Below are 11,453 nucleotides of genomic sequence, written 5' to 3'. Positions count from 1 at the left end.
ATGGGTTCACCAATGGCGGTGACTAAGGGTAGTGATGACTAGTATACGTGGGGTTTGGGACGGGCATCTATCAGCTGATTGCCATAAATATTGATTAGTTCACAGTCACCAGGAACATGGCATATGACACTCCTCCTGATGAGGAACAACGACAATGACTGAGCTATGGGATCAGCAGCAGAGTAGTCATATACGGTATGGATCATATATAGATATATTTATACATGTACAGCATATTATTTATGTGCATAGAATCGATAAATACACTTTACATAAAAACAGACCCAAAGGAAAGCAAAGCTGTTACTGTAAAGATCCATTTTTAATATTAAATGCAAAATGAAATCAAAATGCATGTGTTTTATATTTCATGTGTTAACAGGTACGAGGCTGCAACAAAGCAGGCAATGAGGAGACGGTGGTACTTAAAGCAACAGCTAGTTATTCGATTAACACAATTAAAAGGGGGCCTTCAGCACAATATCAGGGGGTAGATCAATCATGAAAATAAACAAGTTATGTTACATGAAAAATACAGTAATTCAGATGAACACACTATCGTTCTATTACTACCATTAAGTAACTGTTATCGTCAGCGATGTCTTAGTCCTAATACCCCCAACCTCAAGGGCGTCACCATCACTACTGGGCCTGTCACCGGCATCACTCTATAGGCAACACAAAACGCCACACAGACCCTAACGGGAGTCAACGATGACCTTTCTCAGAATCATCCTTACCCCACGAGGCGAGATCCTGCATGGAGCCCCAGACTGAGGGCTGTCCCACACGTCCAGATAATTCCGGTACCGGAATAAATCGGTACCGGAGTTATCCGTGTCCGTGTGCCTGGGAACTCACGTAGGCCATACGTGCGGCACACGTGTGCCGCCCGTATGGCGAGTGGGTACCACACGGAGCGTGTGGTACCCACGCGTGTGGTACCCTGCATCGCGCTGAAGCCGCGATTCATATGTTCTGTGCAGCAGCGTTTGCTGCAGAGAAAATATGAATAATAGTGTTTAAAATAAAGATCTATGTGTCCGCCCCCCCCACCCCCTGTGCGCCCCCCCGCTGTTCAGAAAATACTTACCCGCCTCCCTCGCTGCTTCCTGGTCTGGCCGCGGCTTCTAGTGTATGCGGTCACGTGGGGCCGATCATTTACAGTCATGAATATGTGGCTCCACCTCCCATAGGGGCGGAGCCGACTATTCATGATTGTAAATGAGCGGCCCCACGTGACCGCATACAGTAGGAGGCGCGGGGCAGAGAGGAAGGAGTGACAGCCAACGTGGGAGCGGGTGAGTATTTTCAGAACAGCGGGGGGCGCACAGGGGGTGGGAGGGCGGCGGACACATAGATCTTTATTTTAAACACTATTATTCATATTTTCTCTGCAGCAAACGCTGCTGCACAGAACATATGAATCGCGGCTTCAGCACCATGTGGGGGGGACAGCGCTTACTGTAGCGCTGTCTCCGGCATGCACACGGACCCCAGACAGAGAACGTCCGTGTGAGGTCCGTGTTTTACACGGACCCATTGACTCTATTGGGTCCGTGTAATACGTGCGCTCCCACGAACACTGACATGTCTCCGTGTTTGGCACACGGAGACACGGTCCGCAAAAAATCAATTACATCTGCACAGATGCATTGATTTTTATGTGTCTACGTGTGTCAGTGTCTCCGGTACGTGAGGAAACTGTCACCTCACGTACCGGAGCCACTGACGTGTGAAACTGGCCTGAGGAAAATTGACAGTCATCTTGTGTTTCTTCCATTTTCTAATAATTGTGCAAACAAGATACTACAGCTTAACTCCTTCATGACCAGAGTTTTTTTTTTCGGTTTTGCGTTTTCGTTTTACGCTTCCCTCCTTCCCAGAGCCATAACTTTTTTATTTTCAGTCAATATGGCCATGTGAGGGCTTATTTTTTGTGGGACGAGTTCTACTTTTGAACGACAACATTGGTTTTACCATGTCACGTACTAGAAAACGGGAAAAAAATTCCAAGTGCGGTGAAATTGCAAAAAAAGTGCAATCTTACACTTGCTTTTTGTTTGGATTTTTTGCTAGGTTCACTAAATGCTAAAACTGACCTGCGATTATGATTCTCCATGTCATTACGAGTTCATAGACACCAAACATGTCTAGGTTGTCTGGTGACAAAAAATTCCAAAGTTTCCTAAAAAAAACAAATTGTGCCATTTTCCGATACTAGTAGCATCTCCATTTTTCATGATCTCGGTTTGGGTAAGGGCTTATTTTTTGCACGCTGAGTTGACATTTTTAGTGATACTATTTTAGTGCAGATACAAACTTTTGATCGCCCATTATTGCATTTTAATGCAATGTCGCGGCAACCAAAAAAAAGTAATTCTGGCATTTTGACTTTTTTTCTCATTATGCCATTCAGCGATCAGGTTAATCCTTTTTTTTATTGATAGATCGGGCAATTCTGAACGCAGCGATACCAAATACGTGTATGTTTGATTTTATTTTTATTGCTTTATTTTGAATGGGGAAAAAGGGGGGTGATTTAAACTTTTATTTTTGTTTTATTTTTTTATATTTTTAAACACTTTTTTTTTACTTTTGGCATGCTTCAATAGTCTCCATAGGAAGCTGCCATAGCCTGATTGGCTGTGCTACATAGAGGCAATGGTCAGATAGCCTCAATGTAGTAGAATTGCTGACTTGCTATGAGCACTAACCACTGGGTGGCGCTCACAGCAATCAGGCACTGACAACCATAGAAGTCTCCAGGAGACCTCGGGTTGTCATGCCGACACACCGGTGACTCGCGATAACGTGACGCAAGTCACCGGCGTGCATATTACTAGAGCGATTGCGGGAAGAGCCATTTGTGACGCTGCTGCAATGCAGGTAGGTTCAAGCTCCACTAGATGGCTATAGAGTAGAAGGAGAGCTGCACCTAGACAAAGCAGGCCTGTCATGCAGCAGCGAGGCTACCACTAGGTGGCAGCAGGAAAGTCAAACAAGCCGGGTAGATATAGTCAGTAGCGCAGTACCAAAGGAATAGGCAAAAAACAGAGTCAGAGACAAGCCAAAAGGTCAGTAACAGTCAGGAACGGATTAGCCAAAGACAGAAGGCAGAAGCAGGTCAGGATACAAGCCAAGTCAAAACCAGGGAGAAAACACGTAAAAGGGAAACGCTGAATTAAGATGAGGATTGGGGAAAACAGAGACATGGGTTCAGGCAGCTAACGCAGCAGGACATGTCAGGATATACCAGAGTCAGCTACACATGCCGTAGGCTGAGAAAAGTTAACCCCTGACATGATCAGACCTGGAAAAGGGAAGGCAGGACTCAAAACCTGGTCTGGATCATGATAGCCCCTGTCTGCGTTTGACAGCGGCGTTTATCTAGTTAATAGCCACGGGTGGATCGCGATTCCACCTGTGGCTATTGCGGGCACATGTCAGCTGTTTAAAACAGCTGACATGTCCCTGGAAAGATGTGGGCTCATCGCTGGTGCCAACATCATAGGGAGGGAGTACGACATTACGCCCAATGTCGGAAATGGGTTAAAGTGTTCTGCCAATGGCTGCAAAACTACCTATGATGGTCCTGCTGCCAGCAAGTCCAACAGTGATCATCTCTACCCTCACACAGATTCTTAAAGATCAATATCTTGGAGGCCTACCACATTCTCCACTTTTGCGTTCAACTTGTACAAAACTCATTGATCTTAGATTTGTCTCGTGCTGTAGCACGCGTGAAAATATGATTGTTTTGCATTCAGGGTCCTTCTTATGACCATATCGTATTCTCGTGTCTTCTACCTATAGATGATGGTACCCTTGTTTGGAAATCCATACTACTAAACCATCAGCTGTGGAAAGCCAATTCCTTTGGAAGCACTATGTCATACTGAGTAGTAGTATGTTGGATCACCTCCATAGTATTCCCTACATACAGTGGGGAAAATAAGTATTTGATACTCTGCCGATTTTGCAAGTTTCCCCACCCCCCTACAAAGAATGGAGAGGTCTGTAATTTTTATCGTAGGTACATTTCAACTGTGAAAGACAGAAAAAAAAAGAAAATCACATTTTATGATTTTTAAATAATTAAATGTCATTTTATTGCATGAAATAAGTGTGAAGAAACCAGATTGTATCTTAATTTCCCAGACAACCATGTTTTTGCAAATCCAAAGGAACTGGCTTTTTGTCTGTATGTTGGCTTGTGAGTTTGGGTGTTTGTGTCTGGTGGGTCAAGAAGACAGACTTGCCAACTGATATACTATATCTAACATACTGTGTAAGGGTACTGTCACACAGTGGCACTTTGGTCGCTACGACGGCACGATTCGTGACGTTCCAGCTATATCCATACGATATCGCAGTGTCTGACACGCTACTGCGATCAGGGACCCCGCTGAGAATCGTACGTCTTAGCAGATCGTTTGAAACTTTCTTTCGTCGTCAAGTGTCCCGCTGTGGCGGCATGATTGCATCGTGTGACAAAGGTTGTATACGATGTGCGCACAGTAACCAATGGCTTCTACATCGCAAATACGTCATGAAATTATCGCTCCAGCGCCGTGTATTGCAACGTGTGACCGCAGTATACAACGCTGGAGCGATAATCAAGCGACGCTGCAACGTCACAGATCGTGCCATCGTAGCGACCAAAGTGCCACTGTGTGACAGTACCCTAAAGGCCCCGTAACACATAGCGACGCTGCAGCGATACAGACAACGATGCCGATCTCTGCAGCGTCGCTGTTTAGTCGCTGTGTGGTCGCTGGAGAGCTGTCACACAGACCGCTCTCCAGCGACCAACGATGCCAAGGTCCCCGGGTAACCAGGGTAAACATCGGGTTGCTAAGCGTAGGGCCGCGCTTAGTAACCCGATGTTTACCCTGGTTACCAGTGTAAAATGTAAAATAACAAACACTACATACTCACCTTCGCGTCCCCCGGCGTCCGCTTCCTGCACTGACTGAGCGCCGGCCCTAACAGCAGAGCGGTGACGTCACCGCTGTGCTGTACTTTCACTTTCCAGCCGGCAGTCAGTCAGTGCGGGAAGCAGACGGAAAGGGACCTGACAGACACCGGAATGTGAGTATGTAGTGTTTGGGTTTTTTTACATTTACGCGGCCCTGCGCTTAGTAACCCGATGTTTACCCTGGTTACCAGTGAAGACATCGCTGAATCCGTGTCACACACACCGATTCAGCGATGTCAGCGGGACCTCAACGACCAAAAAAAGGTCCAGGCCATTCCGGCACGACCAGCGATCTCACAGCAGGGGCCGGGTCGCTGGTACGTGTCAAACATAGCGAGATCGCTACTGAGGTCGCTGTTGCGTCACAAAACTTGTGACTCAGCAGCGATCTCGCTAGCGATCTCGCTATGTGAGACGGGGCCTTTAGTCTGTAATAGTGACTGTACATTGAGTGTGTTAAGCTTTGTTTATTGATGTGTGCTTATATGCTAATAGTGCTACTTAATCCCATCACCATTGTTTACCTTATCTTGATGTTGGACTGAAAGACCCTGGGTAATTCTAAAAATAGCTTACATGCCTTGGGTATAAAAAGACTCAGAGATCACATCCTGGGAGACTGAAGTAACACAGAGCTATCAGCCAGACATTCTGCAAACCACCCAACAGACAAGAGAAAGGACTGCAGCCAATTCATCACGGCAGCATCACGAGGGACACTGATCTATGATTCTATAGGAAACAACCCAGGGGTTTTCGGCTCCATTTGGAAGGACACAGATCTGATCCAGTGACCATCTCTGAACCATGGATATGTTTGGAGAAAGCCAGGGTTGGGACCCGCTGGTCGCCTGGTTCCATGAAGATGGTCAGATAAGCCAGGTGGTGACTCTCGTGTCAACTGGCTTTGTACCTTGTATGGACTCTATGGACAGTTCTTGGTCATCTTCCTATGCTTGTCGTTACCCCTTCTCTGTGCGTTCATCCACAGATGGAGTAGCGACCCTGGGAGCTCTGACATCATGTCATACTGGAAATACATGGAGACGCAGTGATATTTTATATGCGCCCATGTAACCAAACAATTCCAGCCATGGTGGGATTTTTCTGTTTGCTATTGTGTGTTGTGGTTCAATAAAGTATTGCCACACTGTTTTACCTTAACCCTGTGTTGTCTGTGTAGTGTATCGCCCACGGGGAGATAGAGCGGGCGTTCAGTGGTATGAGCCGTCGTCCATACAGTCTTGCTAAAGACAGCCGGGCCAGCGGACGAGAGCACCCACTGACCCCTTTCCTCCACAATAAGTATTTGATCACCGACCAACCAGCAAGACTTTTGGCTCACATAGACCCATTAGTTTTTGTTTAAGAAGCCCTCCAGCTCTGCACTCATTACCTGTATTAATTGCACCTGTTTGAACTTGTTACCTGTATAAAAGACACCTGTCCACACACTCAATCACACTCCAACCTCTCCAACATGGCCAAGACCAAAGAGCAGTCTAAGGGCAAGATAGACAAAATTGTAAGCCTGCATAAGGCTGGGAGGGGCTACAGGACAATAGGCAAGCAGATTGGTGAGTGCAATGCTTGCGCCCTGACTGGGTAGAGCGAGCGTCGAGGTGTGGCCCCACTGTGCCACAAACCTGACTACCCTGGAAGGGGCGTGACTTAGCAGCTACCTTGGTGTTCACTGGAGCCTCTGATGGTGAGGTCAGGCTTGTGCGGCAGGAAGTTACCAGGTACCACTCCAGGGTGGTGTCTGGCTCTGGCTGCTGATCCCACTGGGGGACTGAACACTGGCAGGCAGGCGGGCACGGCTGAGACACTGGCAGGCAGGCGGGCTCGGCTGAGACACAGGCAGGCGGGCACGGCTGAGACACTGGCAGGCAGGCGGGCTCGGCTGAGACACTGGCAGGAGGGCATGGCTGAGACACTGGCAGGCAGGCACAGCTGAGACACTGGCAGGCAGGCGGGCTCAGCTGAGACACTTGCAGGTGGGCACGGCTGAGACATTGGCAGGCGGGCATGGCCAAGACACTGGCAGGCAGGCAGGCTCGGCTGAGACACAGGCAGACAGGCACGGCTGAGACACTGGCAGGCAGGTGGGCTCGGCTGAGACACTGGCAGTAGGGCAAGGCTGAGACACTGGCAGGCGGGCACGGCTGAGACACTGGCAGGCAGGCGGGCTCAGCTGAGACACTGGCAGGCGGGCACGGCTGAGATACTGGCAGGCAGGCGGGCTCGGCTGAGACACTGGTAGGAGGGCACGGCTGAGACACTGGCAGGCCGGCACGGCTGAGACACTGGCAGGCGGGCTCAACTGAGACACTGGCAGGTGGGCACGGCTAAGACACTGGCAGGTGGGCTCAGCTGAGACACTTGCAGGCGGGCACGGCCAAGACACAGTCAGGCGGGATCGACTGAGACACTGGCAGGCAGGCAGGCTCGGCAGAGACACAGGCAGGTGGGCATGGCTGAGACACTGGCAGGAGGGCAAGGCTGAGACACTGGCATGTGGGCACGGCTGAGACACTGGCAGGCAGGCAGGCTCAGCTGAGACACTGGCAGGCGGGCACGGCTGAGATACTGGCAGGCAGGCGGGCTCGGCTGAGACACTGGTAGGAGGGCACGGCTGAGACACTGGCAGGCCGGCACGGCTGAGACACTGGCAGGTGGGCTCAACTGAGACACTGGCAGGTGGGCACAGCTAAGACACTGGCAGGTGGGCTCAGCTGAGACACTGGCAGGCGGGCACGGCCAAGACACAGGCAGGCGGGCTCGACTGAGACACTGACAGGCGGGCACGGCTGAGACACTGGCAGGCGGGCACGGCTGAGACACTGGCAGGCAGGCAGGCTCGGCTGAGACACAGGCAGGTGGGCATGGCTGAGACACTGGCAGGCGGGCACAGCTGAGACAGAAGGGGCAGGAACTAACTCGGAAGGCACAGGAACACGGGTAGGTGTGAGTGGTATACGGGAACAGGTACAGACCGGCACACACTGGAGGAGCAGGGACTGATTTGGGAAGGACAGGAACACGGACAGGTGAGAGTGGCATATGGAAACAGGTAGGGACCTGTTCAGACTGGAGGAGCAGGGACTGATTCAGGGAGAACAGAAACACGGACAAGTATGAATGGTATATGGGAACTGGTAGGAGCATGTTCAGACTAGAGAGCAGAACCGCAGGGTGCAGTGCAGGGCAGAACCACAAGGTGTGGATCAGCGCTGCAAGGTGTGGAGCAAAGAGCGGAGGAAAGCCGCAGGATACAGAGCAAAGAGCGGAGGAGAGCTGCAGGGTGCGGAGCAAAGAGCGGGGTAGAGCCACAGGGTGCAGAGCAAAGAGCGGAGCAGAGCCGCAGGGTGCGGAGCAGAGAATGGTGCAGAGCCACAGGGTGTGGGGCAAAGAGCAGAGCCGCAAGGTGCGGAGCAAAGAGCGGAACCGCTGGAGGTGGAGCCAAGAGCAGAACCGCAAGAGGCAGAGCAAAGAGCAGAGCCACAAGAGGCGGAGCAAAGAGCAGAGCGAGTGAACACAAAGAAACACAAAGCGGAATAGGAAAAACTACAGACAGGGATACAAACGGACACAGGTAGAGGTAAGTTCAGACAAGGTCAGGAATGGGACAAGGCACAGAAACAAGGACTCAGACCAGGGTACAAAGCCCCACTCGGTGGCAGTAAGGAGAAACACAAGACACAGGCACAGGCAGGGTACAAAGCCCCAGTGGGTGTCTGACACAAGAGAAACACAGCACACGGGCAAAGGCCAGGGTACAAAACCCCACTGGGTGGCTGACACAAGAGAAATAGCGAGACTGGACCTGGCACCTCAGCAGCAAGACACTAACTGAGGAAGGAAGTTGCTCAGGCATTCCCCTAGGGGTGGGAATACCTTAAGTACCTGATGTGTTGTGAACTATATTTCTTGGCTCCCTCTTGTGGTCACTAGCGGTATTACACTTGGATCATCTTTCTCCAGGTTGGTACTCACCTGGTTCGTTAGGCCTTGGGTGTTCCTATTTAGACTTCCTGGAAACTCAGTCTAGTGCCTGGAATCGATGTAGTCAGTCTATTGTTATGACCCCAATGGCAGAGGGTCTCAGAAGTACATACCAAGTCTGCAAACATAAACAACCAGCTCATAGGGCAGTGGTAACTGGGCTGACCGTATATCTAATCCTAGCACCACAAATAGCAGCAGCCGGGGAACGTGCCTACGTTGGTTCTAGACGTCTCGCGCCAGCCGGAGAACTAACTAACCCTAGAAGGGAAAAGATAGACCTTTCTTGCCTCCAGAGAAAAGACCCCAAAAGTTGGATACAAGCCCCCAACAAATAATAACGGTGAGGTAAGGAGAAAAGACAAACGTAAGAATGAACTAGATATTTAGCAAAGAGAGGCCCACTGACTAATAGCAGAATATAGTAAGATGACTTATACGGTCAGCAAAAACCCTATCAAAATTTCCACGCTGGATATTCAAGAACCCCCGAACCGTCTAACGGCCCGGGGGGAGAACACCAGCCCCCTAGAGCTTCCAGCAAAATCAGGAATCACATTTAGTACAAGCTGGACAAAAAATAAGAGCAATGCAAATAATCAAAAAAACAAAGAAGCAGGACTTAGCTTAATTTTGCAAAACCAGGACCAGCAGACAGGAGCAAACAGAAAGGAACTGATTACAACGATGCCAGGCACTGGACTGAGAATCCAGGAAGTCTATATAGCAACACCCCTGGACTAACGACCCAGGTGGGTGCCAAACTGAGGAAAGACAATCCCAGAGTCATATCACTAGTGACCACAAGAGGGAGCCAAAAAAGTCTAATTCACAACAGTCTATGTCTGTTTGCTCCTGTCTCCTGGTCTCCTGTTCTTTGCAAGATAAGCTAAGTCCTGCTTTCTTATTTTTGTTTATTCGCTTTGCTTCTATTTTGTTCCAGCTTGTTCATAATGTGATTCCTGATTTTTGCTGGAAGCTCTAGGGGGCTGATATTCTCCCCCCACACCGTTAGTCGGTGCGGGGGTTCTTGGATATTCAGCGTGGATATTTTTGTAGGGTTTTTGCTGACCGTATAAGTCTCCTTCCTATTTTCTGCTATTAATTAGTGGGCCTCTCTTTGCTAAATCTAGTTCATTCTTACGTTTGTCTTTTCTTCTTACCTCACCGTTATTATTTGTTGGGGGCTTGTATTATAACTTTGGGGTCCTTTCTCTTGAGGCAAGTGAGGTCTTATTTTCTCTGAAAGGGTTAGTTAGTTCTCCGGCTGGTGCGAGACGTCTAGAATCAACGTAGGTACGTTCCCCAGCTACTTCTAGTTGTTGTGCTAGGATTAGATATACGGTCAGCCAAGTTACCACCTCCCTATGAGCTGGTTTTTGTGTTTGCGGACTTAGCTGGAACTTCTGAGATCCTCTACCACTAGGATCATAACAGTATTCCAGGGCTAAAGTGAATATTTATTGCATTGCAGAAGCGGGATTAAAAGAAAAGAAGTTCTGAGGTTTTTTTTTTTTGTTTTTTTTTTTCTTCTTCCCCTTTTTCCTCTGAGTGGCTTGAAGCTCTGCTGCAGACATGAATGTTCAGACTCTGATTACTAGTGTGGATCAGCTTGCTGCACGAGTGCAGGGCATTCAGGATTTTGTTATTAGTAGTCCTATGTCAGAGCCTAAGATACCTATTCCTGAGCTTTTCTCTGGTGATCGATTTAAATTTGGGAATTTTAGGAATAATTGTAAATTGTTTCTATCTTTGAGACCGCGTTCGTCTGGAGACTCAGCTCAGCAAGTTAAAATTGTTATCTCTTTCTTGCGTGGCGACCCCCAGGATTGGGCTTTTTCATTGGCGCCAGGAGATCCGGCATTGGCAAATACTGATGCGTTTTTTCTGGCGCTCGGATTGCTTTATGAGGAGCCCAATCTTGAAATTCAGGCAGAAAAAGCGTTGCTGGCTATCTCTCAGGGCCAAGATGAGGCTGAAGTGTATTGCCAAAAATTTCGGAAATGGTCCGTGCTTACGCAATGGAATGAGTGTGCTCTGGCCGCAAATTTCAGAAATGGCCTTTCTGAAGCCATTAAGAATGTGATGGTGGGTTTTCCCATTCCTACAAGTCTGAGTGATTCTATGGCTCTGGCCATTCAGATAGATCGGCGTTTGCGGGAGCGTAAATTTGTTAATCCTCTGGCAGTGTTGTCTGAACGGACACCTGACTCAATGCTATGTGATAGAATTCAGACTAGAACTGAACGACAAAATCATAGACGTCAGAATGGGTTGTGTTTTTACAGTGGTGATTCTACACATGTTATCTCAGCATGCTCTAAACGCCTAACAAAGATGGTTAGTCCTGTCGCCATTGGTAATTTGCATCCTAAGTTTATTTTGTCTGTAACTCTAATTTGCTCATTGTCTTCCTACCCTGTTATGGCATTTGTGGATTCAGGTGCTGCCCTGAGTCTTATGGACT

At 48.9% G+C, this 11,453-nt stretch overlaps 1 protein-coding gene across 2 annotated transcripts in view; it reads left to right on the top strand.

Annotated features, from left to right (window-relative positions):
* Window positions 1-105: 105 nt before the first annotated feature.
* The window catches only part of LOC143805988 (calpain-9-like), a 92,945-nt gene continuing 81,597 nt past the window's right edge, over window positions 106-11,453 (top strand). Inside the window, exon 1 of one of the 2 annotated variants that reach the window (XM_077285791.1) lies at window positions 106-195. The gene's annotated coding sequence lies outside the window, so the exon portion shown is untranslated. The remainder of the gene's footprint in view (window positions 196-11,453) is intronic. The other variant, XR_013221366.1, reaches the window with a different exon arrangement.

The sequence above is a fragment of the Ranitomeya variabilis genome, chromosome 2, assembly GCF_051348905.1.
Source record: "Ranitomeya variabilis isolate aRanVar5 chromosome 2, aRanVar5.hap1, whole genome shotgun sequence".
NCBI classification, from domain to species: Eukaryota; Metazoa; Chordata; class Amphibia; order Anura; family Dendrobatidae; genus Ranitomeya; species Ranitomeya variabilis.
Note: the sequence above shows the minus strand (reverse complement) of the source record. Positions and strands in the feature narration are given on the sequence as shown.